This window comes from Diachasmimorpha longicaudata, chromosome 1 (genome assembly GCF_034640455.1).
Source record: "Diachasmimorpha longicaudata isolate KC_UGA_2023 chromosome 1, iyDiaLong2, whole genome shotgun sequence".
NCBI lineage: Eukaryota > Metazoa > Arthropoda > Insecta > Hymenoptera > Braconidae > Diachasmimorpha > Diachasmimorpha longicaudata.
Genome location: NC_087225.1, coordinates 2365655 through 2373337, shown reverse-complemented (window position 1 = coordinate 2373337; position 7683 = coordinate 2365655). Strand labels below are relative to the sequence as shown.

At 36.8% G+C, this 7683-nt stretch overlaps 1 long non-coding RNA gene and 1 other non-coding gene across 2 annotated transcripts; one reads left to right on the top strand and one right to left on the bottom strand.

Annotated features, from left to right (window-relative positions):
* Positions 1-380: 380 nt before the first annotated feature.
* Positions 381-1691, top strand: LOC135161586 (uncharacterized). The gene is made up of 3 exons (XR_010298831.1): positions 381-511; positions 1187-1333; positions 1489-1691. It is a non-coding gene; the product is annotated as an uncharacterized LOC135161586 (long non-coding RNA).
* Positions 1692-6977: 5286 nt separating this feature from the next.
* LOC135169935 (5S ribosomal RNA) lies at positions 6978-7096 on the bottom strand. Its single transcript, XR_010300279.1, has one exon. It is a non-coding gene; the product is annotated as a 5S ribosomal RNA (ribosomal RNA).
* Positions 7097-7683: the final 587 nt, after the last annotated feature.

Here is a 7683-nt window from a genome sequence, read left to right as displayed (position 1 = left end):
TGTTGTATACCCACATTATTTCCCTATTCCCAAATACGTTCCAAACACTCTAAGCTCCCAACCAAGTCCCCATCCTAACTAAATGGGTTTGAACTCAAACCAATAAAACCATTAGGTCCCAACTGTCCCCAAAAGTCCAGACAGATCTTACTATTCGCCATAAATGTTGGCGCCTCCAAAAACTCCCACTCCTCAATTTTCCACCTTAATTCCAAGACTCATGTCCTGCAAGGGAACTCTCCCTTCAATCAGTTCACAATCACCCTGTACCCAGTCAACACCTTTCAAATTCAGAAGTGACATCATAGAATAAATTTATCAAGTGAACACTACCTCGCTTCTCCAGTTTTCTCTATATTATAAAGAACAACATTGTTTAAGTTTTGAGCTGGAGCCGCAGAAGTCGTCCTGCTCTCCACCATCCTCAGTCTACGTTGATACTCCACACATACCAAGGCATTGGCTAGATGTGCTTCATTACAATTGACGCACTTTGCTGGTTCATGTTGAGGTTTGGTACATTCTTTTGTTAGGTGCTCCTGTGCACACGTCAGGCATGCTGGTTTTGCATAACAATTGGACGTTGCATGTCCCCAGGATTGACACCTATGACACTGGGTGATTCTTCTTTTGTTTATATAAGCTTCCCAGAAAATTTTCATGCTCCCCAGTTAATTAACTTTCTGTTGCAATTGCTTTAGAGGCACTTCTCCTGTGAGAGTTACCATATGCTTCGTCCACTTCGTTTTATTCATTATGTTAACGTTTATAGGGGTATAACCTAATTCTTTGAGTTCTTGCTTGATTTCATCAGTTTCTGTGTCCTTATGTAGCCCTCTGATCACGAAAGCTTTACGTTTCTCCATTTTATTAGTAAATGTGCGAAAATTCAATTTCTCTTGCTGCCAAATCTCTTTCAATTGTTTGTAATGTTCAGCGGTGTCCGTAAAAACCTCCGTGAAATTTTCGTGATACTTGACAAAATATCCAGTGTTTAGAATGTCCTTGAGTGCTTTCATAAATACCTTGTGTATCTCTAATTTGCCATGAAGAACCAGCGAGGTGGTCTCTTGGGTTTTTTCTCTGTGTTTTGTTTGTTGTTAGTTTGTTGTGGTACCCCCTCGTGGTCCAAACCCTTCTCTAAATCCATGTCATCATATTGAAATGGCGAAAACTTATTTTTCAGGGGAATTTCCTGACTCATTGTGGCTTTTTTACAAGATACCGTATTTGACGTGGAGGTTTTTTTCCTTTTGCGTGGGTCTGGTGTGGTTATAACTTGGGAAAATTCTCCACCTGAACTCCCCATGGGAGCTCGGTCTTGACTTTGGAGGTTAGATGTACTCAGCTGATAATTACTAAGTTTTTTGTTATTATTACTCAACCTACATGGACTTGGTCATTTAAATATACTTGTAGCCTTATGTTGATGACTTTTTACTGACGATTTGTTTCTTTTTTTGTTATAAATGTTGTAATTTTGTGCAGAGCACTTGTTAGTGAAGTGGTCGCTGGGACGCTGGGCGAACCAGACAAGAACCATGGGACGAGAACTGGCGCGTTCAGCAGGATATGGTCGTTGGCTGCCAAGATTAAAAAAAGAATTTCTTCTTAACGAAATATCATATGCTCATCTATCAAATTCACGCAAACATCTTGATCAGTTAATAAAATTATCCAAAACTACATAATGTAATATTATTATGAGAAAATGGTCTAACTCATAATTTCACAGAAGATTATCTACTTCTGTAATGGACAATTTCTAATGCTGATCAACAAGTTATAGTAATACCCTTTACCACTGCAGAAAAAAACCTCAGAAACAAATGTCACAAAGAATATTGTTGAATCTTATGACTGAAGAATTATGGTATAATCAAACCCATTATTGCGCATAACCGTTCTTATATTTATTCAAAAAACAAAAAAAGAAAGAGCCAACGGCACGTGGTGTTCCCAAGCGGTCACCCATCCAAGTACTAACCACGCTCAATGCTGCTTAGCTTCAGTGATCGGACGAGAACTTTTTTTTTTTTTTTTTTTAGTATTAAATTATTTTATTCAATAACAGTCTTTGGATCTTTATATACATGTTGCTTACGTCTATACATATAAAAATATTCATTTATATTGCTTAGCTGCTATGCGAGTAGTTCCTACTTGTTTGTACAAGTTTAACCTGCTGTTAGGTATTAATGGTACATTTGCGAAGGCGATGTGTTCTAAATTTGGGTGAAAAGGTTGTAGTTGCATGTACGGTTCGGTGGTTACGACTGTCTTAGTTGTTGGAAACTTTCTATAAAAAACCAACTTGTGAAAATTGTCAGTTAAGATTTGAATTTTGAAAATCTTGGATTCTATTGGTCCTGAGCTAGTTGTAAAAGATGTCAAGGGTATCATGTGGGAGTTTGTGTTTGTATATGAACGGTAGATTATGTACTTTGAATTTAGCCAGGTTTTTGGATAATGGATTCTCGCCTAGGAGATGTTCGTAGAAGTGTTCAGCTAGTTGTTTGACATAGTCTGTCATCATCTGTATTTCTGCATTCTCGTGCATATCTTTGATTCTTGCATATCTATCCTGATTGAGTATTAGTCGCAGACATTTGTTTTGGACCGTTGTAATTTTTCGAGAGTTGTTGGTGCAACATTACACCATACACCTGTCGCATATGTCATAATAGGTCTTAGTAACATTTTGTAAATTAAGAGTTTATTATATCTAGAGACTTTTGAGTCTTTGGCTATTAAAGGATACACCTTTCGTTGCACCATATAGGCCTTTTGTATAATTTTGTTTATGTGTATTCGATATGTCAGTTTTGAGTCGAGATGTACCCCAAGGTATCTTACATGAGCTACTGGGCTCGTTTTGTGCCCATAAATTGTTATGGGTTGGTAAATTCTGCTATTACTATTGCATTTTTTACTAAAAATTATTACTTCCGTTTTAGTTGCTTTTAACGAGATTTTCCATTTGAGGTAATATTTTTCCAGGATATACATGTGGGTTTGAATTTGTTTTGCCGCTATAATAGCGTTATGTGCATGGGCATAAATTGCCGTATCATCAGCAAAGAGGGCAGTGTGAGTTTTCGAAAACGTGGGAATATCATTTAGATAAATGTTAAATAGTTTTGGACCTAATACTGAACCTTGGGGGACACCAGCTCTTATTTTCCTTTTGCTTGATGATTTCCCATTTACAGAGACCGTCAGATGTCGATTACGCATGTATGAATTGATAAAACAAATAACTGTTCTCGGATATTGGTAGTCAATCATTTTTGCTAATAGGCCATCAATCCATACCCTATCAAACGCCTTTTCAATGTCTAAAAGTAGCATCACAGTGACCTTATTCAAGTTGAAATTTACGCTAATATCATGCACTATTCTAGCAACTTGTTGTACAGTACTATGTCTGCTTCTGAACCCAAACTGATTGTCTATAATAATATCGTTTTTAATTTCAAATTTGTTCATTCTGGTGTGTACTACTTTTTCTACTATTTTCCCCATATTTGATAGACGGCTAACTGGTCTATAGCTGCTGGGTTCTGATGTTACTTTGTCTTGTTTGTGTATTGGAAAGATATTTCCAGTTGTCCAATGATTCGAAAAACTAGATAGTTTTATTGACGCATTTATTAGGTTGGTGAGCTGAATTACTGCTTTTTCTGGTAGATTTTTATATATTATGTTTTGTATTTTATCAGTCCCAGGTGCTTTCCTGGGAGGTAGAGTTTTTATTATTGATTTGACTTCCATTGGACTGCCTGAGTATTTTTTCCAGTCATCTTTTGATGGAGTATTCAGGTATTTTTCGACTTTAGCTATTATTTCTTCTTGTTCTTTTGTATTATCATTTATATTCAGGTTATGGACTTCTTCGAACTGAGTTGCTAACATATTTGCCTTGTCACCGTTTGTAATAGCTTCTTCATTTTGTTTAATCAAAGTTGGAATTGGAACATATTCTTTTTTAAAAATTTTCGTCATACGCCATAGGGAGTTGTCATGTATATTAATTTTTTCGTGTTTTTTCCCCCACTCTTTATTTCTATATTGTTGGATCATTAACCTGATGTTATTGGTTTTTCTTTTGAGTTCGCTTTTATAGATTTCTTGCCTTATGATCTGCCAAGTTTTGCGAGTTTTATTTTTATCACGAATAGCGTCAAGGATATGCATTGGTAAGTAATCGGATATTTGCTTCATTTTTTTAGTAGGTATGCATTCCTCGACGGATTTTTTAACTATACTAGTAAATTTTTGTATCTCTCTATCTAATTCTGTAGAGGTCTCGTAGTTAGCTACAGGTTTGGCTTTTTTATTGAGCATTGCACGAAACTTTTTCCAGTTTGCCTCATTGTATTGGTAGCCTACTCTATTTTCCTCCTCTGTTATTTGTGAGCCTAGGTTAACTAATATGGGATTGTGATCTGAGGATAGCGGTTTTACTACTCTGGATTCTGAGAGCTGTGTAATATTTTTATAAAGTATCAAGTCTATGGTTGTAGGGCTAGAACCATTTTCAGGAAAGTGGGTGGGTTCATCCGGATATAATATTGCACAATTGTTTTTGAGACAATAGTTGAATAGTATGAAACCTCTTGAGTTATTTCTAGAATTATTCCACGTTTCATGCCTGGCATTGAGATCACCAACTACCATTATTTTGTCTCCAGTATTCATAAGAAGTCGAAGTTCTCTTTCTGTGTATTCTTGATTGGGGCTCATGTATGCAGCTACTATGTATATTTTGCTCACCAGTTGTATACAGATATGCTCCAGTGAAATATTTTTATTTGTTTTGACTCTCTTGTGTGGAATGGAGTTTTTGATATACAGGGCAATTCCCCTTTTACCATTCCCTTTCGGTTCATAATAAGTAGTGTATTTTTTAATTTTGGGAATTCTTGTTTTGTCATCATATAACGTTTCGTTAATTATCATTATGTCAATATTGCTGACGTTAATAAAATTTATGAGTTCTCCGATTTTATTTCTGAGACCATTTGCGTTCCAACTCGAAATGATTAGGTTAGTCATTTTCTAGCCTTTCATAGAAACTTATTAGTAATTGGAATTGTTCGACTGCTGATGTACAGGTTTTGCTTTGAGTTTTAAAATTTCTGACCTCAGTGAGCATTTTTGATATATTGAATATTGCACTAAGTTCTTTAATTTCTTTTGTTAGGGGCAGGAACTCAGCCATGGGTCTTGGGGCAATCGGCGATGTGTCATTATGAGTGTTCAGTGGGGTGTTGACTATCGTGTTATAATTTTTCTTATAGATATTAGTGTTAGGCCTAGTGTTAGTTTGCGTTGGCTCACCTGATTGTTGAGTATCGGTCAGTAGCCTAGTTGAACTTGACTCTCTTTCACGATAGGCTTTTTGTGATTCAGGGTAGTGGTTCCTGTCATGGATGTTTGGTGCTCGTGTTGTCTGCTTGTAGTTTCTTCGAGGTCCTGGGCTTTTCCTGTTCTCGATCATCCTCAGTCTGCGTCTATACTCACTGCATATGAGTGCGTTGGCTGGATGCGCCTCTCCGCAGTTTGCACAAGTTGCTGGTACATCCAGACTCTTTGTACATTCCCTTGTGAGATGTTCTCCAGCACATTTCAAGCATGCTGGTTTGGAATAGCAGTTAGTCGTGGCATGCCCCCAGGCTTGACACCTATGACACTGTGTAATCAATCTTTTATTGATATACGCCTCCCAGGAAATTCTCATGCTTCCTAGATATATTATTTTTTGCTGTATTTGTTTGAGGTTAAGATCATCCAGTATTGTCACCATGTGTTTTGCCTGTGTTGTTTTCTTCATCAGGTTGATATTGGCTACGTTGAGTCCGAGTTCCATAAGCTCGTTTTTTATTTCTTCCATGTCAGTGTCCTTGTGAAGCCCTTTAATTACATATGTTCGTCTTTTTTCTGTCTTATTGGTGTATGTATGAAAATTGAGGTTCTGCTGCTTCCAGATTTCTCTGAGGGTTTCATACTTTGATTTGTCATCAATAAATACTTCTGTAAAATCCTGATGGTGTTTTACATGATAGCCATTTGTCAGTGTGTCTTTTAGTCCTTTCATGAATAATTTGTGAGTTTCGAGTTTTCCATGTAGGACAAGCGGTGGTTGTCTTTTCTGTTTCTTCTCCTTGACGTGTGTTGGTATGTGTGTTTCCTCGTTATCGTCGTGCTCGTCGAGGTCCATGTCATCTTCAAGCACTCCAAATTTGTTGCTGAGTGTAATATTGCTGTTTTTCTTGTTGGGTGTGGTGTGTAATTTGTTGTTATTTTTTCTTTTGCGTTGATCTGTTGTTTTGATTTGAGAGAATTCTCCTCCAGATTCTCCCATTGTAGTTTGGTTTTGAGTTTTGAGGTTAATTTTGTCGATTCCTCAGTTTAGTGTGTACATTTAGTTTCACAGCCAAAGTTAATTAACCGTGGTGGATAGTACTCTATCCAATCTTAATTCTAAGAGTTATCTCCCATGAGGTAGTGGTTTTATTAGGCGATATGTCTTCTTAATCGTGCAGAGCACACAATGTCATCGTTTCGCGCCGGGCGCTAGACGAGAACTGGCGTGTTCAGCGTGATATGGTCGTTGGCTGTCAAAATGAAGAAAAAAATATGCTATTTTAACGAATTATCATAGGCTCATCTACCAAATTCACACAAAAATTTTGATCAGTAGACAAATTTATCCAAAGCTACATAATGTACTATTCTCACGAAAAAATGGTCTAACTCATAATTTCACGGAAGATTATCTACTTCTGTAATGGACAATTTCTAATGCTGATCAACAAGTTACAGTAACACCCTTTACCACTGCAGAAAAAAACCTCAGAAACAAATGTCACAAGGAATATTGTTGAATCTTATGACTGAAGAATTATGGTATAATCAAACCCATTATTGCGCATAACCGTTCTTATATTTATTCAAAAAACAAAAAAAGAAAGAGCCAACGGCACGTGGTGTTCCCAAGCGGTCACCCATCCAAGTACTAACCACGCTCAATGCTGCTTAGCTTCAGTGATCGGACGAGAACTGGCGTGTTCAGCGTGATATGGCCGTTGGTTGTGAAAATTAAAAGAAAAATGCCATTTGAACGAATTACCATATGCCCATCTATCAAATCCACACACAAGTGTTGATCAGTAGAGAAAATCTCATGAAAATCAACAACAATTGTCGAACAAAATTACCAAATTTACGTTTCAATGCATTGTGTTTTGCATAATTTCGTTAACTTCACTGGTTTGGAAAAATGCTAAAAATAAAAAGAACGCCAAGCTTGTATAAGGATGGGTCTAACATAGGTACATCCGCAAATAATGGTACAGGAAGTGGCGGCCATTTTCCCCAGCAGTTTCGGGGGTAGGGCCATCTAGAATCACTGTAGGGAACTGAAAAAGAGAATTTCTTTACCTGTTGCGAAAATTACCGATCGGAGAAAGGAATGCGAATGTCCTCTATCATAATTTTGTTGTAACACAAAATTTTTATGTTTTATAGATGGCGATAGTAATCCACAAATCATCTTTCAACGTTCTGTCAAGGGATGCTCATCCTAAAATACTAACGAGAATGTGCATGGAAGCTATATGCCCCGTTTTTTAAAATAATTAATTAATTGTTAATGAATTAATTTATTGTATCGATGAT